Raw genomic sequence first — 12,329 nt, 5'->3', positions numbered from 1 at the left:
TGGAAAATCATCCCTTTATGTCAATTTCACAATTAGCCTAAAGCTGAACTCTTGCTTGAATGTACTGTTTTGTCTGTTAGTTAAAAATTGAAATGACTTTCTGGTTACGTAGTAATTGATTGATCTTTTGTGCCAGATTCAATTTTTATCATAATAGTAAATTTACTTTAAAATTATATGACATGTTACTGCAGTCTTGCTGCACTCCCATCATTATGGAAGCGCATATTTCACTTCAGGTCACTCCCATTAAGTTTTATTTGCTTCAGTGCAGTTTGTTTTACATTGTACTTTTTTTTGACAAGCACAAGTTATTTTTTATCATTAATTTTAAAAAGAGTATCTCTCTAGTAAATTTCTACTTGTCATTTTACGATTGCAGACATGTCTGGAGAGAATTTTTAAAAGATTCAAAGCTGCTTTGTTTAATTTTGCACCACTTGTCCCGCTGTTGCAAAGAAATGTCTTGTAAGATATTCTCATTGTTGGAGTACTATTACCATCAATAAATTACATATAACTGCTTATATATTCTTTTTTATATTTACACAACATGGCAGTCAATGATATTAATTAGTTATAAGTTTAACTGCATTGATTTTCATCAAATTGTGCTAAGACATTTGTAGGCAGCGTTTTTGTGCCTCTGTGTGTGTGATGGTGAGGATTTGATCACTGAAACATAATAATACAGTACATAATACATTATTTAAACAAAAAAAAACATACTGTTGTTTGAAGAATTTAGTTATCACCTGCTGCCATAAGACAATAGACAGGAATAATGATTTTGCCTGTTTGTTCCAGGCTTTTAGAAAGTTATCTCATGAACCATTGGACAGATTTTAATAAAACTCTCAGAAAATAATCATTAGAGGTACATCTGCAACTAATGACATTTTGAAATCAAGCCTGTTCGAGATGGCTGCCACAGCTAATCAAACTTAGCCAACACAAAAATGGTTGTACCTCAGTCAATGTTACACATTTTGAGCTGAGGTTTGGTGTGGGAGTAGCTGAGAGTCATTCACAACACGTACTCTGAACACTTACTGATTGTGTGAGATGTTTGTTTAACACTTTGCCATTACCTACTGGAGTCAACCCTGTTTTGTCTGTCAGCAGAATATCAAAATAACCACTGGACAGATTCCAATTAAACTTTCAGAACATTACCATTGGATGTACATCTACAACTGATTACCCTTTGAAGTCAGTCGAATTCAAGATGGATGCCACAGCTAACTGACCCTGTCATTCATTTATTGGATATGTACATGGTACTTACAGGGTGCCAACAGAGACAAGGACATATAAGCAAGTGATTTTTTTATCCTGTACATTATACATACCCAGTAAGTGCCAGACATGTACCCAATAAATACCAGGTACATACTCGGTATGATTTGATTTGGTGATGATAAAGTATTATTACTGTTTTTGCAGTTTGTATTTTTGCTACAGAATAAATCACCTTACTCAGCGTACTGCACGATCGATGATTTCACATTTTTGTCAAGGTTGTACACACAGTAAGACTAAAAAATGAAAATAATAATCAACAGCATGTTTTTAGTGAAGATTTTAGTAGATTTTCTTTAACAGAAAAGTTTTGTTACTGTATCTTCATTGACGTTTTACAAAAATATAAGAAAGCAGTTGTGTATAGCAATCTAAATTCAGTGGTATACAGGTAATATAATGAAAAAATAAAAATGCATGGTTAAACAACAGCAAAAAGAACACTTATTAGCTAAACAAATTTATAATAAAAAGTTTTCACAAAGAATTTTAATTCAGTCCAAAACTTTGTTGTTAAAACCACAAACAAACAGTCACATTTATCAAATATTGAATTTAGCTTCAGGGCAACAAATAAAACCGCAAATTAAAAAGTTCATATTATAACTGTTTGATTTTGAATGTTAATTTTTGTCACTTTTCAGTAATGTGTAGAAAAAAAAGAGTCAGCTAATTGTGGCTGAATTTTCTCCAGCTCTCCCACACTCACACAGAGAGGAGGATGCCAGTCCACTAGAAGAGCTAAGAAGGTTTTAACCAAACACAGATGCCACGTCAGGGGGCTTCTTAGTTTGTTTTCAGCTCTGTTGCCCAAGGTTGTGTAAAAGCATGTGTGTGTGTCTCTGTACGTGTGTGTACATGGCTAAATGTAAGTCTGCATCTCCATCCTCTTGTGTGTGTCTGGTTCAGTGTTTGGAGTGAGCTCAGATAGGACTTTGTGTAGAGCCTCATTAGTGACTGAGGTTTGGCCGGCACGCAGCTTCTGGAGACTCTCTGGTCACAAAGTCATATGCTGTTCTACTGTGGGCCCATCTGCTATATTGGCCCTTATGTATTTTAGACTTTTGTTGTTGTTTTTTTTCTGTTCATTTAAATCTTTATAAAAAATAGTGATAGTAAAGTCTCTAAGTATGCTCTTTTCTAAGCATACCTATATGCTATCAAGACAAACTACTCATTTATACTTCTACAGCGCACTAAATTTTAAAAAGAAATTCCGTGGTAATAGACAAAATCTAGATAATATATATTTAAAGGTTTATCATTTTAAACAAAGGCTGCCCATTCTTTGTAACTTCATTATTTTTTAGTCCTGTTGTTATTTTTTGTCTTGTCTGGAGGTAAACTCATGAAAAAGGGATACAAAACCTCTTCCAGTCCAAGATTTTACTGTGGGCTGCCAAAATATTCACGCTTATTATTGTTTTATTTTGTTGCCTGGAATTCAAATGGATTTTTTTATTAGTAATGAACCAAGACAAAATCCTGAGGGAATAAGTTAAATGTGAAAAAATAATTTTAAAAATATATATAACTAAAGACTGATGCCCTATTTGCTTTGAAGCCCCAACCATTACCTTAGAAGCAACACACTTACTTAAATAAGAGCCACCTGTAAGAAATTTGTGTGTCAAATGATCTCATTATATATGCATCTGTTTAGACATTGCCCAGAATCACCAACAGAGCAACACCTCTAAGTAGTAAAGCCTCCCTCCAAGCAAGACAGCATGAAGACCAAGGAACTTTCCACACAACTTAGAGACAAAGTTGTAGCAAAGTACAGATCAGGGTTTTGTTATAAAAAAAGTGTACCTCAGAACTCTGAATATCCCACAGAGCGCCTTTAAATCCATTATTAGTAAATAAAAGAGGATACCACCACAGCAAACCTGCCAAGAGGGGGTTGTCCTCCAAATCTCACAGATCGGGCAATGAGGAACATCCAAGAATCCAAAGATGACTGAGCTGAGCAGGTTTTTTGCAGAGATGAGGGTATCTATCCATAGGACAAATATGAGCTGCACAGAGCTGGACTTCATGGAAGAGTGGTCAAAAAAAAGACATTGCTTAAAAAAAAAAAAAAAAAAAACCAGAACTGTTGGATTTTTGACAAGAGATTTACTGAACGCTCACGAGACATGCGGATGAAGGGGCCATGGTCAGATGAAACTAAATTTTTTTTTGTAACTTTTGTACAACAAGGTCATCACCATGTTTGGTACAAACCTACTACCTCTCATCATGTTGTGAACACCATCCCTACAGCATGGTGGTGGCAGAATCATAGGGATGTTTTTTATAAGCAGGGAATGGGAAACGTCAGAGCTGAAAGACAGATGGATGGAGCAAATCTAGAGAAATCCTTGAGGGAAACTTGTGTGAGTCTCTCAGAGATTTGAGACTGGGACGAAGGTTCACCTTCCAGCAGAACAATGGGCCTACCCAACTTAAAGTAGCTTAAGCAGTGTTATCATAAAGAATGGGTAAAGATTCCAGTGGCCAGATGTACCAAGATCATGGAGCCAACCTAAAGAGATTTGGTGCTTTCACTGTTACAAAAGGTGGCTCTACAAAGTATTGACTTTGGGGAGGTTCTAGTTTTGTAACATACTATAAGTATGTAGGTAAAAAAAAGTTATTTGCGCCTCACAGGGTCTTAAATATTAGATTATAGCAACTTTAACAACACATTGACATATTGCAGTGTAACATTATGTATTTAACAAATGCTGAAGAAGAAGTAGTCTTTGAGAAAATTAAAAGTATCCTATTACCCTATGACAGTAACAGGCTTCACAATGTGGCGGAAACTTGGACCCCTCTTCTTTACAACACTGCTTCAGTTCATTGAGATTTGCACAAATTTGTTTATTCCCACAACATCATTTCAGTCTGGTTACTGCCTGGACTTTGACTAGTTCATTACAAGGCTTTGATTTTGCCACTTTTTTCAGTCGTTTGTAGTTTACATCTTTGTCCAGTGGCCTAATCCATTTTGATCCAAGCCTCATTTGTGGGACAGATGGCCTCACTTTTGACTCCAGAATGCTTTAGTGCACAGAAGAGCTCATGGTTTGCAACACAGTCAGGGTTTTGTTGTTATCTGACTCAACAAAACCTCAAATAATACTTTAAAGTAATTTTTTCAGCCCTGCTGCTTAAGGTGGTGGTTAGGAATTTTTTTTAGTCACCTCAATTTTTCAGGTTCAAGTTCTGGCTGCATTCACAAAGAAAGAAGGCATTTGAAGCATAATTTAATGGTTCTTTTGCAAAACAAATACACCAATTTTCCCAACACCTAATTTTTAAAAATGCTAGTTCTCTTAAGAGTTTTGAGAACACAAAAGTCATCAAACATGTTTGCTGAAAAGATAAACTCTCAGGGACAAATGTTAGGAGTATCTGGGTTTAGGTAGTGACAACTCAACTTTAACACTTTAACTTATATACTCTCCTCTTTAAAAAAGGAATTATTTTTCAATTTGTTTCATAATAACAAGTAAATCACATCACTGACCTAATTTAAATACAATTTCATATATCCCAAAAGACAGACCTACACTAATACATTTTCCAATTCTGGCTGTTTATGGATTTCTTTGCAAATCTGGACTAAACTAAAATAAACATGGGCAGCAGGTCATGCTTTACAAACTGAATTTATGGTTCCCATGGTTACATGATCCACAGCACACATTTGTCTTTTTTATTTTTATTGTAGCCAATTGTCTACAGATTTCTGGGACTTATTTACCCTGCTGTGTACAGGACATACGTGTGTATCCAACTCTGAATATGTGCATACATGCAAAATAGGCAGTGTTTAACTTAAATGACCAATTACAACCAAGGATCTGGAGCTTCAGATTTCCCTAGATCATACAATATTGTAATAGCAATCTGATATGGAAATGTTTTTTTTTAAAGGTGAATGTAACACAGCTACCAGGAGGAAACCTAAAATAAATAGATGCTGTTAAATTATTAAACTGTCAGGTTTCTCTGACGTCGAAGAGAAAACAACAGCTTGGTGGTAGACAGACTACAGGACTCAGATATCAGGTAAGTGAATTTATTTACAGTAAGGCGTGAGATGACCGGAACGGAAGTGGAATCTGAAAAGCGTAGGAGAAACGGTAAGTGATCAAACGAGAATCTTAAGCGAGCGATAAACGAAACAACTGATTGGAGGCTTACTAAATAGTCAGGTGAGGTTCTGCATCGGTTGTTGAGGAAGACAAAAGACATCAACGAGGAATCAAGGCTGGGTCGTTGCAGATGGAGCCGGAACCAGACTGGAACGTCAGGCAGACAGGAATTCACTAAGAGGACGAATACAAAAACACAGGTAAGTAAATCTGTAACTTTACAGGCAGGTTACTGAGCTGGCTCGAAGACTTTACCACAAGGTAAGCAATGCTCCAGCGCTGATCTGGTTCCCACCACAGCCTTAAATACACCAACTCGTCTGATGCCTCATCTCCTTCAGGTGTGCAAAGGACCCACCTGACTCCACCAGTAGGAGGAGCCAAGCATGTCCACCAGGAAGTGCCAAAAAATCACCGATCACAACATTAAACTATCATCATATACAGTACATATTGTGTTCTCGTCTAAAGTATGAGAATACAAGGACATCTGTAACAGTTTAGTGATATTTTAGATTGAGGAAATAATATTGTTAGTTTAAAACCTTTAAAAGGTAGGCAAAATGAGCTAAGATGATCAGTCTTTGTTTTATCATTCCTTTCTGCTGAGATATCACTGATGAAGATTTTTTCCTCACTGAGAGTTAAACTGATCTGTTTCATTTCATGGCAGATAAAGAATGAGACTGACTTTTGTGTTTTGTCTGACAAATTACTTTCTTTTTTTTTGTTTTCTAAGTGAATTATTTGTTCTGGTTGCAGAGCTTTTACATGTTTAATTTCATATCTAGACTTCAGTTAAAACCCTCAATTAGAAATGAACAGTTTTGAAAGATTTAAAACCTCCGTCTATTGTAGGATCACACTGCTCAGCCTCTCTTAGAAACTTTACACAGCTAGAAAAAAGGCCCTGACCATTTTTTTTTCTTTGACCAAACCTTGGATCAAGAAGAGCAGAGCATCTGGGTTGTGGAACAGTGGATCAGATCTTTACTTTTTCAGAGTAGCTGAAAGGGTCATGGTAGTGTGATTGACCAGTCCACATGTGCTCTGTGAAACTGAGAAGGCTTGTCCCCTGTAGGGGTCGAAATCTTTAGACATCTCACAGTTTGATTCGATTTCGATTCAGTGGGCTGCAATATAAAATGAATATTGATACATCTCAATTATCTGCAATTACCAGGTTTGGGAATAGACACCAGGAGGCAGCTTGTGATCTTATGTTTATCCAAAACTAAAATCCAAAGACAGATTTACAGATTGAAATGACGGGCTTATTTTACACAAATAAACACAGATTTATAAATCTTCATGCTCAATAAAGAGTACATAATAACATGTCAAAAAACCTTGTTAATCACAGGTGACCAACAGTTAGCATCGATGTAACGATGGGTAAACAACATTGTGGCTTTGGAGCTTGTGTCACTTTTCCTGAAGTGAAGTAATTTGAACCACTGTGTTAGAGATCATATCAGAACACCGCTGTCAATTGACCGATGGCGTACAAAGCTTTGAATATCATCACTGCTTCACTTCATTTCACTTCACTGTTTCAAATGTTTTGAAGTGTTTCATTGTGTCATAGCATTTAAAAGAAGCTTTTTGAATAAACCCAAACAAACATTTTTTCCTTCATTTGCTGTGATTTATATTTACAGTGGTAGCTTAGTGGTCAGCGCTGCGGTCTCGTGAACCTGAGGTTGCTCTTTTGAGCCCAGGTTGAATCAGAAAAGGCAGCTGCTGTAAAACAATTGCCAAATCTTTCATGTGAGTTTGCTCGCTGTGGCAATCACTGCAGAAAGGAGGCGCAATTCAGTAATATATATTTATTCTTAATTTAATCTTAAATGTTCTTTAGAGTACGGGTGAGTGTGTCTTCTTATTAAAACTTTTTTTTAAACAAATGTCTGACTCCTTTTAACCAAGAACTTAGTTGTACTTCTGGTGCAGTATCTGTCTTCTACAACATTTTAACATGTAATATTGATGTAATCACTAATTAGTATAAATGGACAAATATATCAGACTAAAACAACCACAGTCTTTTCTGAACTTTTACTGCTGACATGGGATTGAAACAGTGTCAGTGCGTTAGTTGTGCTCGTGCCATGGCTACAGTAGGCTACCAGATGTCACTGTTCTCAGACTGAAGCCTCGAAGCTTCAAATCTTTTTCAGCACAATTAGGAGAAGAGCCTCAAAGCTTCATGAGGCTTCTCCTGCCCATCACTACATAGATGCTAACTCAACATTGAAAATGCCATAGAAAACCTAACATGATTAGCATTGTTTGTAACTGAAAAATGGTACACAAATCGAACGCTTCAAAGTCATTACTAAAGACAGTCATGATGTGATAACTTTGGGGATTATTTAAATACATAAATTCTTCAGGGTTCAGCAAAGAAAGATGTGAAAACACACCATAGTATGTTTTAACGACAGCAGCTATGGCAACTCTACAGGGACAAACGGGCACAGCAACTATTATGCTGGCTCTCTTAAAGTGGCAGCACAGATTAACGTTTACAAAATCCATTGAGGACATTCAAAAATCAATTCAAAATCTTCTGGGTCTGCGATGTGTCTAAAAAGGATTATAACCCCCACTCCTAGTCCCCTGAGGGACTTTTGGGAATGGGTGCTGGTAGAGTATGGTGGACTGGGAAGCCTGAAAAATGTGGCTGTAGTAGTTCAAACTTGTTAAAATTATATGTAAATGTTTGTAGGTCTGACTGGCACTTGTTCAGACACCGACACTTACAGCTGTCTCCATTTTGACGGAAAGCAATTGTTGTCTGTTTAAGTGCTGAATATGGCTGAGCCCTTTTTACAGCTGGTTCAAAAACAGTGTCGCACCTTCTACATGCCATGCAATTTTTATGTAAGGCATGTAAGGTGTTGTGGCAGTGGAGTGAGATTTTTTTATACATATATAAGGCAAAGGCAAGCAGGGGTGGCATAAGAAGGAAGCATTGTTACACAATCTGTGCTAAAGAAACAATGGTGGTTTCAAGTTTAGGTGAAAGAAAGGATGTATTTTGAGTTTTTTCATGTTGAATTGTGAGCCTTTAATATTTTTCAGGTGTAGATACTAAGTACTGAAAAAAGAACTCTTTAAAGTCAAATTCTACAGAGTAATCTGAAATAATTAAAAATATGTAATGTAAAATTAGTGACTGCATAAATATTCACCCCCTTTAATAAAGGGACTGTCCTAATTCAACTCAGAGAAAAGATTATTGAAAAGTAGAAGTCATGGGATGGCTACAAAAGGATTCCCAAAGCCCTAAACATCCCCAGGAGTTCTGTTAAATCCATCGTCAAGAAATGGAAGGTATATGGTACATGTGTAAATCTACCAAGAGCATAAACTGAGTGATCCTGAAGAAGGAGAATAGAGAAAGAGGGAGACCACCATGACACCTGTGAAAACTCTGAAGGAGGTCCAAGCTTCAGCAGGTGAGATGATAGAGACTGAGCTGCTGTTGCCCAGGTTCTTCTCTAGTCTGAGCTTCATGAGAGAGTGGCAAAGTCCCTGATGAAGAAAACTAAGATTAAATCTCGACTACAGTTTGTCTAGATTGTTTAGAAATTGTATTCTGTATGACATGGTGATATATACACTTTGGTGGCAGGCCATAACTACAGCCAGAAATGTTTAAAACAGGACCATTCTACATGATTGTTACCTCAGTTTTACTTCTGTGACGTTTTAACCTGTATTGTAATGATTTTCAATTGTTAAATTTTAAAAGTCGGTCTTCAAATTATGGATGGGAATGGATTAACTGGTCTTGCAGTAATGAAGTCAGCACAATGCTTGTTACTGCTACCTCCAACTAAGCAGTTTGAAAGCTTACTCCTCAGTCAGCTGTGCAGTTTGTACGCTGTGAAGTGTGGCTGTCAGTCAATCTAGTCACTGCAATCACCTCACATGGCAGGTAAGAGGAGAGATGAAAAGGTAAAAAATTTATGATCCGATGGGTTGGATGTCAGCAGATAATATTTTGAAGGATGTCTGAATAATTCTGCTTGATAAAAAGTAAAGTTTTAGGTTAGCATGACAAATAAGTGAGCGTATAGATAAACAGGCAGTAGACAGACACAACCCGAATTGTCCCTGCATGAACTGGGCCAGTTAACAATTTCACCCTTTATGTACAACAGCTCTAAACAAGTTCAGTTGTGTAATGTAATGTGTTCCTGCTAAAGGCTGTAAACAAGTTTTAGTGACTGTGCTCAGCAGGAGAAAGGTTAATTATCACATCCTGCCACAGACAGACAGACAGACAGACAGGACACCTCCTCCTGTCGTGCTCACACAGAACAGTCTGAAGCACACAAACATGCAGACCGTCAAGCAAACCCCTGAGTGTGTGTGCGTGTGTGTGTGTGTGGGGGGTATAACTGTCACATAAAGATGCAATCTAGCATCTGTTTGTCCTCGTTTCCCTCATCATGCAATCGAGGCATTTCTTCCTTTCTCCTCTCTTTGTTTGTCCTTCCTCCTCCAAAAGAACCACAACACGCTAATTTCCTTGATGTCGTTTGATGAGAATTTTGGATCACATTCCTTACTTTTGATCGCTCACCACTAAAAACAAAAGGGTGATTATGTTTTTTTGTTTGTACTGTAAAATATCTCATGAACCACTAGACAGAATTTAATGAAACTCTCAGAAAGTATTCAGTGGATGTACATCTACAACTGTTTGTGGATTCAACATGGCCACCACAGCTAAGCAACCTCACCTTGGCAAACATAAAAAATGGCTATACCACTTCTAATATTAAAGACACTGAGTAAAGATTTGGTGTGGTAGAAAAAGAGAATCATCCATAACACATAATATGAGTGCTAACTGATCCTACAAGATTTGTTTTTAAAACTTTGCCAGTAACTAATGAAGTATGCTGTGTCTGTCTGTTAGGAAAAAAAATCTCATGAACCACACAACTGATCAGATTTTAACGAAACTTTGTGAAAAAAAAAAAATCACTGAGTGTATATCTAAAACTGATTATCTCATGGAGTCAATCAAATTTAAGATGGCTTGCTCAGCCAACTGACCTTAAGAAATACAAAAATGTCTATACTACAGTCAATCTTACATATACTGGGCTAAACCTTTGTGTGAAAGTAGCTGAGCATCTTCCCCAACACATACTTTGAGTGCTACACATTGAACATAATTTTTGCTTAAAACTTTGGCATTAACTGTTGGTGTTAACCCTGTTTGTCTTTTAGCAAAATACGTCATGAATCAGGGTAGCTTTTAATGAAAACGTCTGTAAAATAAAAGAGTTACAGCCATTTGTGTGTTGACTAATGTTAATTAGCTGTGGTGGCCATCTTGGATCGAGGTTGCTCCAAACATTGAGTTGTAGGAGTATATCAAATAATTAATTTCTGATGGTTTACACTGCACAACATTTTTACTTAAAACTTTGACATTACCTGTTAGAGTCAACACTGTCTGTTAGCAAATATCTCACAAACCACTGAACAAATTTTAGTGAAATTCTCAGATAGTAATCATTGCATGCACATCTATACTACATAATTTAATTAACGAAACCAATTATTCAACCCAATTCAAAATGCCCACCACAGCTAATCAACCTTAGCCAGCACAAAAATGGTTATAACTTGGTCAGGTTTTCATACACTGAGCTAAAGTTTGGTGTGGTATTAGTAAACAGTGATACCGCAACACATACAGGAAGAGCAGTCTTGCAAGATCTCGCTATATCACATGAGATTGTGCATAACATCATTTATAAGGTTTGAACAAAATGGTGATAATTTTTTATTAAAACACCGTTTTTTAAAAAAAAAAAAACTCTGGTATGAAATGTGGCAGGAGATATGCATTCCTACAAAGAATGCAAGGCCTTTAATTGTGAAAGGAATGGAGTGCCAGACCTGAAGAAATAGAAAATTAAATTACAGACAGTTAAACAAAGATAGAAATTTTGTAAAATATTTGCTGTTGTGTTCTTATATAAACATCAGTTAGAGCTAAAGATGACAACAATGACATCTCATAAAGAACCACATGAAAAAAAAAAACTTTTCTTTAAAGACAAACAAACAACTGCCTTTTTTCATGTCACAAACCCTCTTATTACAATACCTTTATATTCTTCAGACCACTTTTCCTTCAGAATCACAGATGTCCTTATCACTGTGTATTTCTTCTTCTCCACCTATTTTTGCACCTCCCTGTTTGTGTTGTCCCGCATCCGCCTCCTCCCTTTCACCATCCTTATTTCATTGCCAGTCTAGACAGCGTCAGCAGCAGGTGCTGAGTCTGGGAGAGGTGGAAAAAAATGGGGTGAGAAAGAGGGAGGGAGGTGAGGATGGGAGGAAGGAAAAGAAAGGAACGACTGATTAATAGATCAAGTGGAGTGGCATATGATGAAAAGTTAGTTTGGAAAGGAAGGGAAATAAAATTTAAGGAAAGGAATGAGTCAGGTAAAGGTGGGATTAGAGCTGAAAGAGGGAAGAAGGGGAAGAGATCCGAGCAAGTCAGGTAGGTGCAATGTGAAGGAAAGGATGTGTGGAAGAGGTTATTTTAATGCAGGGTAGGAATCAGGTGCTCGATGTGAGGGGGTGGGAGAAGGAAGTGCCAAACGAGGGAGGAAGGAGGTTGATGGTGTCATGAACGGGGTGGAAGGAGGTGAACCCTGAGCGCAGACTCATGTTGGTAAAAAACTAAATTTATTTTGAAATAAAAGGCAAACCCAAAACAAAGGCTGACGTGGCAGCAAAATCTAAACTAAATACAAAAACAATAACTAAACAAAACATGAACAGACCTGTGACCAGAGATTAACCAAAGGGAGACGAGGAGGCACGAGCAAACAG

The 12,329-nt window shown here is 37.0% G+C and overlaps 1 protein-coding gene and 1 long non-coding RNA gene across 14 annotated transcripts in view; one reads left to right on the top strand and one right to left on the bottom strand.

The window, feature by feature from the left end:
- Positions 1-12,329, top strand: part of LOC108241532 (receptor-type tyrosine-protein phosphatase delta) — a 241,498-nt gene that overhangs the window by 49,124 nt on the left and 180,045 nt on the right. The window lies entirely within an intron of this gene.
- Positions 11,276-12,329, bottom strand: LOC112450822. Its single transcript, XR_003039538.1, has 3 exons — positions 12,281-12,329; positions 11,596-11,772; positions 11,276-11,384 (listed from the first exon to the last, which is right to left on the bottom strand). It is a non-coding gene; the product is annotated as an uncharacterized LOC112450822 (long non-coding RNA).

Source organism: Kryptolebias marmoratus, linkage group LG3 (genome assembly GCF_001649575.2).
Source record: "Kryptolebias marmoratus isolate JLee-2015 linkage group LG3, ASM164957v2, whole genome shotgun sequence".
Lineage (NCBI taxonomy): Eukaryota > Metazoa > Chordata > Actinopteri > Cyprinodontiformes > Rivulidae > Kryptolebias > Kryptolebias marmoratus.
Note: the sequence above shows the minus strand (reverse complement) of the source record. Positions and strands in the feature narration are given on the sequence as shown.